The 13,388-nt window shown below is 50.8% G+C and overlaps 1 protein-coding gene across 10 annotated transcripts in view; it reads left to right on the top strand.

The window, feature by feature from the left end:
- FAM110A (family with sequence similarity 110 member A) overlaps positions 1-13,388 on the top strand; it is a 151,006-nt gene that overhangs the window by 25,798 nt on the left and 111,820 nt on the right. For all 10 annotated transcript variants that reach the window (XR_009248912.1, XR_009248910.1, XR_009248911.1 and 7 more), the window contains exon 2: positions 12,772-12,910. The gene's annotated coding sequence lies outside the window, so the exon portion shown is untranslated. The remainder of the gene's footprint in view (positions 1-12,771; positions 12,911-13,388) is intronic.

Genomic DNA, 13,388 nt, shown 5'->3' with positions numbered 1-13,388 from the left:
TGATGAGATAGAGCTGGCTGTGGGCGGAGCCAAGGAGAGGGTGCTCCAGGCAGAGGCTCCACAAGTTCAAAGGCTCTGAGACAGGAGTGAGCTGGGGGCCACGGAGGAGTGTGTTGATGGTTATTTGTGGTGGGTCCAAATTTTTGAGTTTGTGCTGGGCTCTGGGATCTCCGTCTTCTATGGGTGCTTGGTCCAGTGGGATGTGTAAGACAAGTGGGTGCCCATGAGCTCACCTCTGCCTGCCTGGTGGTTCCCCCGTTCTGATCTCCTCCAAAGAGACAATGAAACTGAACCCAGAGAGCTTCCCAAGACATTGAACATTCATGATGGCTTAGGGACAGAGCTGGAACTGGGCTCTCTCTCGTCAGGTCTTCTCACTGGGCAGGATGGAGAGGTAATCCACCCCAGAAGTGACATAGTCAAGGTCCTGTAGAGCACTAGTAGGTTGAGTGTAAGATCCCAGGTCTCTGGGCACCTGGGTGGTTCAGTTGCCTGGCATTTTTCTAACTCTTGATCTTGGCTCAAGTCATGATCTCATGGTTCAGCTCATGAGTTCGAGCCTCTGTGTTGGCCTCTGCACTGACAGCACGGAGCCTTCCTGGAATTCTCTCTCTCTCTTCTCTCTCTCTCTGCTCTCCCCCCCCCCCCCCGCCCCCCGCTCATGCTCACTCTTCTCAGAATAAATAAATAAACTTTAAAAAAAAAAAAAAGAAAAAAAGAAAAAAAAGAAACCTTCAGCCCAGAAAGTGAGGTTCAAAAATACCTACAGTGTTAGGGGCGCCTGGGTGGCTCAGTCAGTGAAACATCCAACTTTGGCTCAGGTCACGATCTCACGGTTCGTGGGTTGGAGCCCCACATTGGGTTCTGTGCTGACAGCTCAGAGCCTGGAGCCTGCTTCAGATTCTGTGTCTCCCTCTCTCTCTGCCCCTCCCTTGCTCATGCTCTGTCTTCTCTCTCTCAAAAATAAATAAACATTAAGAAAAAAAAAAAAAAAACAACCCTACAGTGTGGGGAGGCCTTAAGCATGGAGGAAATACACAATGGCTGGCACAGTTTCATCACTAGGACACTGAGAAGGCCCTTCTGTCCCCTAAACCTCTCCTAACATTGGCTTCCTAGTTCCAGAAAGTCTGCTATGAGAAACTCATTTCTCCAAGTCACCATCAAATAAGTAAAGAGCTTTAACCTTAGGGATGTCTGCTGCAGCATCTGAGACTGGAATAAAAGCCCGAAACTGGGGAAAATGGGGAGGGGGCTATGAAGAAGCCACCTGCTTGATGGAATGTTCTGTAGTCATTAAAAATCATCGTACAAGGGAAAAAGCTCACGGAATCCTGTTAAATGAAGGATCAGCATCCCGAAATCTCTCCTAGCATGTTCACAACTATGAACCAAAATAAAAATAAACGTGGAAACTGAACGGATGGTGGGTCTATGGGTTTGCCCCTCCCCCCTTCTTTCCCTGTTTTCTGAAAAAGACCATAAAATGTTTCAATTCAACAGGCATTGATCTTGGACACTTGGTAACTACTCCCTTACTTCTAAAGAGAAGAACTGATACATTTTGTAAAACATGTCAGGATATTCATTCTTCTGACTTTTGGGAACATAGCGCTGCTGGTGGCAACTTTCCCCAGCGACAATAATAATTATTGTTCTATCAACGGCAGCAGCACTGAGCAGCTCTGTGTGCCTGGCACTGTTCTAAACACTTACCCTCCACAGAAGCTGGCCTTGCCAGGGGCTTTAGTGAGAGGGATTCAGAGTCCGCCTGTTTTCGGTTCAAATCCGAGTTCTGCCATTTCCCAGCCACGTGGCTCTCTGTGCCTCCGTTTCCTCATCTGTAAAGTGGGGGCGTTAACAGGGCCTGTCTCACAAGGTTGCAGTCATGATTAAGTGACAATGTACCTGTGAAGTGTTTGGAGAAGTGCCTGGCACACAGTGACCTGCCTTGATAATTGTTGACCGATTTAACTTCCATGGCTTCCCTCATCTCAGCCTCACCATGACCTCGTGGCCGAAGACTCTGTTGTGCCTCATTTGTAGAACCCACGTGACATGATGAGTTCCAGACCACAAGGTTACTGTGTGCAGGAACTGGGGAGGGTCCCGGATCCGTGTGGCCCACAGCCTGCCTCCCCAGGAGCCTTGATACAACAGGTCTCGCTAGTGGGGGCTGCTGTCTCAGCCCTCTCTGCTCTATTCAGTCTGCCCTGGTATCCTCCAGATTTCAACCTTGCTCTGCCCGTCCGGGAGGAGGCTGGCTACTGGTGTCTGGGTGTGGATCTCAGTGCTGTGTAACCCAGGTGACTGGCAGAACTGCCCCGTGCCTCGCTCTGCACTTCTGTGGAGGGGACGAGGCATCATATTTGCAGGGTTCACCGCCTGTGGTTAGGAAGGAGCAGTGCCCCGGGAGTCAGGAGCTCAATTCTAGTCCCGGCTCTGCCCCCTTTGCTCCTCCTTCTGGGCTCCAGCTTTCTCGTCTGTCAAATGGGCATGGGAGAAGATGGTCCCTGAGCTGCTGTCCAGGGCCGATAATGGAATTCTGTATGAATTCCAAGGAGGAGAGTGGCCGCAAATGCATCCACTCCACGCTGATGGGGCTCTTTTTCTGGTAAGCTTCACTTACGCTGCCCTGTTTCTCCAGTGTGTTTTATCCAGGCCCTCCTCCTCTGGGCCAAAGGGAAGAAGATAGGAGAAGGATGAAGCTCTGTACCTCAAGGCTCACAGAGGCGACTTGCCTGAGGGCACACAGTGGGCTCTCTGGAATTTGCTAAGCCCCATGTTCTCTACTGGCCCACTTTGGTTTTCTGGGAAGCAGATGTGAAAACCAAGGCCAGAAATTTATGGGAGATAACACTGTGGGGGGAAGGACGGGTGCCTTCAGCCAGGGTGCAGGTGTGGTACCTGTGAAGGGAGAGGTGGGACAAAGGAAGAGCGGGGAACAGGAGCCTCAGGCAGTGGTGCGGGTCCAACGAAGCGTGACCAGCCCACAGGGCATTCCAGCACAGGGATTGCCCCATGCTGGACAGAACGGCTGGCCCTCGCTGTGCCCTGTCATCAGAGGGGGCTGTACTGGGGGAGGAGTGTGGCCTCAGCTCAAACACTGTGGCAGATTGAGAGGGTGATGCAGCTGGAGGCTTGGTGACTGCAGCCCAGACGAGGGCCCAGTGGCAGGCACCTTACCGCGGCTGCGCGTGTTTTTCTTGATTCATTTAATAAACACTTACGGCTCTGGGCCACATGCCAGGTACTGATCTGCACGCTTTCCAAACATTACCTTAGTTCCTCCTCACACTTGCCTTTTCAGGCCCGACAGTATTGTTCGCCCTATTTTCCGGAGGAGGAAACTGAGCCCGGAGGGGTTAAGTAACTTGTCCAAGGTCTCACAGCCAGTAGGCGGTGAGCCATGGGTCCAACCTGGACAGCCTGCCCCAGAGGTTGTGCTCTGACCACTTTGCCACATTGCCTCCTCTCCAGCGGCAAAGGGCCTGGCAGCCTTCCATTTGCATTCCTCATTGGCTCAGGAACTCAGAGCCTCAGCAGACTCCAGGAAGGGGCCACCTGGAGGGGTCAGGAGTGTGGCAGGGTCCTAGACCCTCTTGAAGCTTCTACCGTATTCCCTCAATGCCTCCCACCTCGAGGCCTTTGCAGTCCTGTTCCTGCTGCCTAGAGCACTCTTCTCTCCCTCTGTACTATTTACCCTTTCTCTTATCGCCACCCTCCTGTTTGACCCCAGGATCTAGCCCAGGACAGAGATGATATGTGGTGGGAGGAGTGTGTTTCAGAGTTTCAGATAATGACAATGCTAGCTGATATTTATTGAGCACTTATTATGTGCTGGGAGTCAAAAGCAACCCTCTGTGTGGTTTGACCATCAAAACAGCCTGCCAAGAGGCACCTGGGTGGCACAGTTGGTTAAGTGTCTGACTCTTGATCTTGGCTCAGGTCATGATCTCACAGTTCATGAGTTCAAGCCCCATGTTGGGCTCTGTGCTGACAGTGTGGAGCCTGCTTGGGATTCTGTCTCTCCTTCTTTCTGCCCCTCTCCTGCTTGCACTCTCTCTCTCAATAAATAAATAAACTTTAGGGGAAAAAAACCCCACCAAGTGGAGCCTACTGAGAGCCCCATTTTACAGATGAGGAAACCAAGGCTCAGAGAGGCAAGATGACGTGCTCAAGGAGGCCTAGCTAGGTGTCAGGATTCAAACCCGGCTGATCTGGCTGCAGAGCCCTGATTTTAAACCACAGAGTCCTCCTTCTAAGAGGGCCAAAGGTGCTAATGCTGGGGGAGGTAGGGGAGGGCCCTCCAAAGGGGTTCTCCTTCCTCCTCCCCCTGCCAGGGCTGAATGCGCCTCAAATGAGAGCCCAGATCTGTTCTATTTACTGCCACACCCCATGACCTACAGAGGGCTGGGCAAATAATGAGTGCTCAGTGCTATATCTCTTGAATGAAAGAATAAATTGTCGAGTGAAAAAACCTCCTTGTGACCCCCATTCACCTTAGTCCTCTTTGGCCTGGGTTTGGGTTGATTTGTCAGCTCTCAAGATTTGCTTCTGCCTCTGCGGACGACTGAGTCCCTATCCTGACCATCATAGACCTTGACATTCCACCATTAAAGTGTCTTGCCTTCAAAGTTGGAGATGTTCTTGAATATGCTAACTCTGTGCCTGACAAGGTCACACCTTAATTAGCTCCCTGAAACCTCTAGAAAGGCCTGGTTGCCTGAATCAGAGCACCAGGCTCCCTGCAAGGTCAGGGGACTTGAGACAAACCCCAGCACGCATTGGGGGGGGGGAGGGGCGTGGAGTGGCTAATAGACTCTTACACCAGAGCCCCCCATTCAAGCAAGTGAGATGGCTCAGAGTTTGGGCCTGGGTCACCCCGGGCCAAGTTTAAATCCCAGCTTCGTTTCTTCAAGCTGCGTTACTTTGGGCAAGTCACTTTGCCTCTCTGTGCCTCTATTTCACCTGTGTAAACGGAGGCCAAAGATGGCACCTATTAAATAGGGTTGTATGAGGCCTGGAGCATGGCTGGGAGCTCTACTTGAATAGCCTTTGGGATATCAGCATGATCCCCTCAGCACCCCCCCCCCCCCCCCCATTTAACAGCTGGGAAAACTGAGGCATGGGACGGGAAGTTCTGGAACTTCTAGGCTCCTGCCTGCCAGATCAAGGCTGCCTCCCTCTCTTCCCCAGCAGCCGATCCCACAACCATCCTGGGCAGATGCTGAGGTTGCTGTTGGAGCTGCTGAGTTGGCATTTCCAGGCTTCCAGGGCTCCTGGCATAGAGGAATCGACCACTGTCAGCACCCCCCCAGTTTTGCCTTCCTGCTCTCTGCCTCTGCTCATACACCAGCTGGGACTCATCAGCTTCTGGAGAAAGCCAGGAGGTGGCCCAGGTGTGCAGAAGCAAGGGACTTTCAATATTGACCCATGCCTGACCCCAGACTTAATGGGGGGGGACAGCCTCCCAAGGCATCAGAACACCCACGTGCCCCCAGTGCACACCTTCCCAGCCTCTCCTCCGTCTCACCCAGCGGAGGAAGGGCTAGGAAGCAGACGGGTTAAAAGCATGGGATGGCCTGGGTTCGAACCCCGCCTCCACTGCGTACTGGCAAGTTATCTACCCTGACCCTACCTGCCTTCTCTGTACCTCAGTTTCTTCGGCTGCCAAATGGGGATATTGATACTACTGGGACTTACCTCACAGAGCAGGTGGGAGATGAACGAGGTGTTTAGGATGCCTGTTTGCACACAGTTGGTGCTGGTAATGTTAGCCATTGTTAATTCCAAGTCCATTGTCTGCCAGTTGACCTCTAGGACGTTTCAGCCCCCAGGAGCATCTCCTCTCTGACTCCCGTGGCTCTAACCGTCAAGGTCCCGCAGGGAAATCCTGCCGGCCTGGTACACAGTAGGGGCCTGCTTAAAAGGCCTGCTTGGCTGTGATACTGCGTGAACTTATGGAACCTTCACAACCACTTTTGGAGGGACTCCGTTTGTTTATACACATTTTATAAAGGAGGACACTGGGCACAGAGAGGTTAAGAAATTGCCCAACAGCGCACAGCTACTAAGTCTGCCGAGGTTTACTGAGCGCCTACTGTGTGCCCGGCACTGTACGAAGGGCTGGGGACATAGCAGTGAACAAGACAGACCCGCTTTCATGCCGCTCACACCCCACTGGGCCGACAGAGAATAGACAAGTGGCAGCTTCCTGCCTACAAAATGCTGAGAAGGTAAGTGACCTGGGGCAAAGATAAGTGGGGCGAGGGCTGTTTAAGGTGGGGTGGCCAAGGAAGACCTCTCTGAGGAGCTGACTTTCCTGTAGGGTCCAGAACGCAGCCGGTGCTTGCTTGGGCCACAGGGCATCTGTCTAGCATTGCTGTGACAGCTTCGGTCTGGAATCCTACAGATCCCAGGACTGGTGGCATCTACAGCTCCGTGGCCTAGTTCAGCTTCAAAGCGGGTAATGACTTCCTCCTATTCCACCTCTGTGGAACAGTTAAAAGGATGGGGTAAGGGACTTAGCTCCTGCAACACCACTATTCTCATCTGTGAAATGGGTATCTCTCTCCAGAGAGCTGAGATGATTAACGCATGTAATCCAGAGAAAGTCCTGAGGACAGAGCTGGGCACAGCAGAAGCACCTGATCCTTGGGGGGCTGGAGTGGACAGGTGACCTTCCTTGTAGCCACCCAGCACCTTCCATCACCCTTGACTCATGAGTCCCCTCTTTTCACTAGAGGAGTCCCTACTGGACGTCCCTGCTTCCTCTGCAGCCACAGCAGTCACGTGTCCCAGGCTAGCCACTTGCCATTCTGGCTGGAGTGTGGCAGCCTTTACATTGAGTGTCCGAAAGCAGCAGGGACAAAGGTCTGAGTGTCAACATCTGGAATTGGAGTCAGCAGTGTGAGCTCTGGCCTCAGGGCCTCCCCGGTGTCAGCAGTGACGTCTCCCTAGGACTAGGGATTCTGCCCCATCTGGGGCTTTTTTTTTTTTTGTTGTTCCCTCCTTGACATGAAGCCTTCAGTCCTGGTTTCTGACCGTCTTGGAGATTCTTCAAGCATGTTTGCTGCCATGGATCCTGGATGATTCAGCAGCCCCTCGATTGTCTGAAAAAACTAATGTTTTTCTCAGGTTGGGTGGAATCCTACAGACTCTATCCTTCCGGCCCAGGATGGCCCCAAGGGCATATGCAGGCACTCAGTTCCTGGCGCTGTCTTCGCTCTAAAGGCAGGGGTCTTGGGTTGTTCACATTTGTGTCCCCGGCTCCACAGCGTGGCTCAGCAAAAAGTCTCAGTACACGTTCATGACATGAACAAATATGTCCACGACGTGACCCAGCCCGGACTGTCCATCCCTGTCATGAGCTCAGATCAAGCCCCCTCCCTGTGTTGTTGCTAAACATCCTGTTACCTCCCCCTTCCCTCTCCATCTTCTAATGTTTATTTATTTTTGAGAGAGAGAGAGAGAGAGAGAGAGAGAGAGACAGAGCGCGAGCAGGGTGAGGGGCAGAGAATCGGAAGGAGGCTCCAGGCTCTGAGCTGTCAGCACAGAGCCCGCTGCGGGGCTCGAACTCACGAGCTGTGAGATCATGACCCGAGAGCTGAAGTCGGATGCTTCACCGACTGAACCACCCAAGGGCCCCTTCCCCCCCTCCCCCATCTCCTGCTCACAAGAACACCACACCTTCCCTGCCCCCCAGGAGTGACTAATTGATTGCAGCTCAAGAGCCCACTTTGATTGGTTGGTAGCAGTCGCTTGGAGCCTGGGGTTGCAGGAGATTCTGGGACTGAGCTTGGGTTTAGTGGAAAAGACTGCTAAAATTGATTAAGGATGTCTGCCAAGATACGGGAAGGGAAGTGCTAGCATGCTCCTGATGCACTTGTCACTTGCTGTCAAAGGCACTCCACAGAAAGAGTTCAGGTCCGTCATTGACTTGGAGAGGAAAAGTATTATGCCTTTAATTCCACTAGCCTTTATCGGAAATTTCTTAATCCTTCAGTGATGAATGCAGGCAACAGACCACAGTGGTATTGGTGGGACCAGTGACTTTGTCACTAATAGAAACCATACATATTTTCTTATCGCCTTACAGCTGTTCCAGATATCTTGAAATATCATTTACACTCATCAGGACTGGGAAATTACAATGGTGATTTTCTAGACCCTGCATTGTAATGCATAGTAAATAAATACATATATTACTGTAATGCAGACTTGTTTTTAATATTTTGATAACTCTTTGAGTGTAATTGGTTTCTTTTGTAATACTATGCATTTTATTTTCTTAATTAATTTATTTTATTAATTTGAAGACATAATTCTGTGAAAGGGTCCATAGGATTTACCAGATATCAAAGGATTCCATGAACTCTGGCCTCTCAGGTTTTGGGAACTCCCTCCCAGCTACCTTTCCAAGTTCCCTTCCTTATCCTGGATCCGGGAAGGAAACAGGAGGGTGAGGTGAAGTCCTCCAGGCAAGAGAAGCCTACCACACAGCCAGCTCCTGTGCCAGCCTCCCTGGGATAATGTGGGAGGTGGTGAATCAGCAGAAGCCTTTAAGTTGATGGAGAAAAGGTTGTGCAGGCTACTTCTGGGCCAAGGCTGGACTATCTCATGCCAGAGGCGAGAAGCTGGTGTTTCCCAAGGTGATACGAGGGAAGGAGTCTGAGCCTGACCTCATAAAAGAAGGAAATTTCAGCCCCAGAGAGGTCCTGGGGCCATGCATCCCGGTTCATCCATCATCCTCATGAGCTCAGATGCTCTGGACAGGGGGGAGCCTGTGGCATATTGGAGTGAGAAGCCCATGGCACAGGAACAAGGGGCCCAAACCCCTTCATCCAGCACATGGAACTTACCCTTCATCACCTCATTCATTCACTTATTCATTCATTCTCTTACTCGCTTTTACTTAGTGCCTAGTAAATGGGCCAGTCATGTGCCAGGACCTGGGCCGGGCACTGGACAAAGAGATGGAGAAGACTCAGTCTTTTCTTCTTCTTCTTCTTTTTTTTTTAAACATTTTTTATTTTATTTTTGAGACAGAGAGAGACAGAGCATGAACGGGGGAGGGTCAGAGAGAGAGGGAGACACAGAATCTGAAACAGGCTCCAGGCTCTGAGCCGTCAGCACAGAGCCCGATGCGGGTCTTGAACTCACGGACCGTGAGATCGTGACTTGAGCTGAAGTTGGCCGCTTAACCGACTGAGCCACCCAGGTGCCCCTCAGTCCTTTCTTCAAAGGACACAAGTGAAAAGGCAGTGACAATATAATGGCTTGATGCTTTGACTGAAGAAAGTCCATGATATCCCTGACCCGGCCTAGAGGGGTCAAGGAAGGCTCTCCAGAGGCAGTGACCTTTCAAGTGAGTAGGAATTAAGCAGGCCCTTGGGTGATGAGGAAGAGTGTTCAGGAAGCAGGAGTGGTGGCACATGCAAAGGAGCTGGGGGAGAAAGAGGACAAGCTGGGGACTTGGTGGGTCCCCACTACCAGGGGTAGGTGCATGGCTGGAGGGGTCACCTAGGAAGCCTGGAAGACGCGCCTGGACAGTTTCCGGGCTGTGATGAGGAAGGGATGAGGGCCCCTGCTGTCTCATTTGTCAGAGGCACTGAGCTATGACTTCAGTGGCCTGGGGAAGTTCAAGGTCGCCCGTCTGGGGTGGGGGAGGTGGAGACCATCTCACCAGGGCCGGCAAAGGCCAACTGGGAAGCTGGGGCCACTGCCTGCCCCTCACGGCAGCAGCCACGAAGTCCTTCTGCTCTGAAGGCCTGAGTGGGCCCTGTTCCTTTATTTATGGGCTGTGTGAGCAATTTGCTCCTTGCTGGCCGGCTGGCTGGGTGTGTGATGCGGGGATTACTCACGCCCCAGTTGTGGTCCGGCCTCTGCAGGCTGCGGGGTAATGAGTGAGGTAATTAAGTGTAAAAGACAGGAGCGAGCAGGGGAGGGCTGAGGGGGGGCGAGCAGTCACTGGCTCTTTTCAGGAGCAGGGGAGTGAGATAATGTAGGATAATAGCCCAGCCAGGCCCTGCCCAGGCAGCCCGGCCTGTGCCGAGAGGTGCCCCCCAAACGGCCAAGACAATTCAGCCTTTTCAGGGAAAATGGGGGGGCTTAGGCAAGGCCTGGCTCCCGGGGACAGCTGTATGGAAATGACAGCTCTTCTCCTTGGTCCTGTCCCGCGTTGGCCAAGGGCGGGCAGCAGACGCCTTTGGCTGGGGGTGAGGCTGAGAAGTAGCTAGGTCCAGGGAAGCGTGTGAGGCAAGATGAGGGGTCCAGGTGGGACTGGAGGACTGAGCTAAGTGTGTGTGTGTGGGGGGGGGAGAAGAGATGTGTTGGGAGCAGTGGGTGAGATTGTTAGTGGCTCCAGAGTCTGGCTCGCTGGGTGGGAACTGTGGCTTGGCTGTTGACTAGCTGTGTGACGTCAGCTCAGCTGTGCTCCCTCTCTGGGTCTCAGCGCTCTCATCTGTGAAGTGGGGCTGTCAAAACTGTGCCTTCCTCACGGGGAAGTGTGGAGGATCAGCACCATGATGCACAGCACCGGGCACACAGTGAGGGCTCCCTACACTCCAGAGACGGTCAACTGCAAAGCCCGAGGGCATCGGTCATTCATTCATTTATCGAACACATTGTTTGTTGCACGCCTACCATAGTCTAGCAGTTCCTCGTGCTGGGAAAATAGCAGTCACTAGAACAGAGTCCCTTTCCTCTTCCAAGAGGGGAGACAGACTTTATTTATTTATTTTTTTCTTGGGATGATAACTTGTAAGGTTTATTCTCTTAGCAAATTTCAAATATACAATACAGTGCCATTAACTGTGGTCACCATGCTGTACATTACATCCCTAAAACTTATTTATCTGATAACTGGAAATTTGTATCATTGACCCCTTCACTGCCTCCCACCCCCTTCCTTATGAATCTGTTCTCTGTATCTGAGTTTGGGTTTTTTTAGATTCGACATATAAGTGAAATCCTAGAGTATTTATCTTTCCCGAGACAGACTTTAATCGTTAAACACCAACATGTCAGATCACATCAGTGACCCCGCTTCTAAAAATTTATTTAATGGATGTGTCTGGACACATGCAACGTGAATACATTCTGGTTTCTTTATTGCGGTCTTGTTGGGCCTAACAAAACCTTAGATGCCATCTAAATGTCGATTATTGGTGAACTGATTAAATAGAGTAGCCAAAGGAATGCTACCCGGCCACAAAAGGATGAGACCACTTTTTACGCACGAATATGGAAAGATCTCCAAGAACTATTGACAGATAAAAGGAGTATGAGGAATATTTTGTGGAGAAGAGAGGAAATAAAAAACATCTTTATATTAGCTTGTGTATGTAACAAACCAATAATGCTTGTTACCTATGGGGAGGAGTTAGATTGGAATGAGCAACGGGGTAGACAGGGAGACTTTTCATTGTATACTTTCCTATCGTTTTTCTTTTGTACCAAGTGAATGTATTACTAGGTCAAAACAAATTCGGCTTCCTCTTTCCTCCTCCTTCCTTCTGTTTCCCAATATTTGTTGGAGGTGAACGGTAGGGTAGGGGGCCAAGCAGGGGAGCCGTGAGTGAGGCCGGGGCTCTATGGGACGGGGTGGGGGGTGTTGAACAAATGAATATATTGAGGAAAATGAGAGCTAGGTTTCTCACTGTCGGAGAAGGGAATTATAAACCCGGTGACAGCAAAGGCTAGATTGACCTCTGTGGTGCTGGAATGGAGTTAGAGCCATCAGGGTAAACTCCTGGCTCTGAAAAACAGAGGCAGAGAAGCAGAGATGCCTGTGTGCCCACGTGTGGGTGAGATGCGTACACGTAATACGTGTGTTTCCCAGCTCTGTCCACAAAGAAAGCCCAAGAGCACTCATATCCACGTAGCAATGAGTACTCCTAGCACCCCGATCTTGGTGTCTTCTTAAAAACATTCTTTTTTAATGTTTATTCATTTTTGAGAGAGAGAGAGACAGATCACAAGTGGGGGAGGGCAGAGAGAGAGAGGGAGACACAGAATCCTTAGCAGGAGCCAGGCTCCGAGCTGTCAGCACAGAGCCCGACGCGGGGCTTGAACCCACAAACTGTGAGATCATGACCTGAGCCGAAGTTGAATGCTTAACTGACTGAGCCACCCAGGCGCCCCCAGATCTTGGTGTCTTAACATAGCATCCTCCACTGTATGAAACCAGGGCTCCTTGGGGAGAAGTCTGATTTGAGGGCTGGGGCCTGGAAAGTACATAGTGAGCCTGAAACATCTAGAACTGCTCAAGTAATACTAGGAACATGTCAAAAGAGCGTAGGAGCTACTGGCCAAATCTGGGACAATTTGAGAATCAAAATAATGACCATAATAGATTATAATCCATTGAGTAAAAATAGTGAATCCACACTGATATCATATGCATACATACACACACACACACACACACACACACACAAACACACGCATGCATGAAGGAGGAGAAAGCTCTTTCTCAGAGTAGAATGTGTAATAACAAATGTAGAAGGAAGGATGGAAATATTATGGTAATAACCGACTCTGGCAGAATCATTGCTGGGTGCTAAGATAAAAACTACTCTGTGAAAATTTGTTGGGGACAGAGCATATACATAGTCTTAAAATACCCACCCCCAAGATAACCCATTAATTACAAAGAGGAGGAGGGTACCTTGACGGTGAGAAACAGGGCAGGTAGGACCCTAATCAAGCGATCAAAGGTAGCGGGTGGCATCACCTGTTACAGGACAAACTGTCATGTGCTTTCAGGCGACCTGCACAGAGAAGAGCACCGCGTCACTTCTGCGATGTTCCTGCCAAAGACGCAAAACCTAAATCTGATTAGGAGGAGCGACTGGACGAACTCCAACTGAGGAAACTTCTACGAAATAACTGGCCTGTAATCTTGGTAAGTGTCAAGATAATGAAAGGGATGGAAAAACTGAGGGACTGTTCCGGATGAAAGGAGATAAAAGAGGTAAGACAACTGAATACAGTGAGTATTTCTGGACGAATCTTTTTGTTTATCATCAAAGATGCTATGCTTGGAGGGGCTCCTGGGTGGCTTGGTCAGTTAAGCGTCTGACTTTGGCTCAGGTCATGATCTCACAGTCCATGAGTTCGAGCCCCGCGTCGGGCTCTGTGCTGACAACTCAGAGCCTGGAGCCTGTTTCGGATTCTGTGTCTCCCTCTCTCTCTCTCTGCTCCTCCCCTGTTCATGCTCTGTCTCTCTCTGTCTCAAAAATAAATAAACGTTAAAAAAAAATTAAAAAAAAAAAAGATGCTATGCTTGGGGTGCCTGGGTGGCTCAGTCGGTTAAATGTCTGACTTCAGCTCAGGTCGTGACCTCATGGTTTGTGCGTTCGAGCCCCGCGTTAGGCTCTGTG

Source organism: Neofelis nebulosa, chromosome 9 (genome assembly GCF_028018385.1).
Source record: "Neofelis nebulosa isolate mNeoNeb1 chromosome 9, mNeoNeb1.pri, whole genome shotgun sequence".
Lineage (NCBI taxonomy): Eukaryota > Metazoa > Chordata > Mammalia > Carnivora > Felidae > Neofelis > Neofelis nebulosa.
The sequence above is the reverse complement of the archived record's forward strand: the minus strand, read 5'-3'. Positions and strand labels throughout refer to the sequence as shown.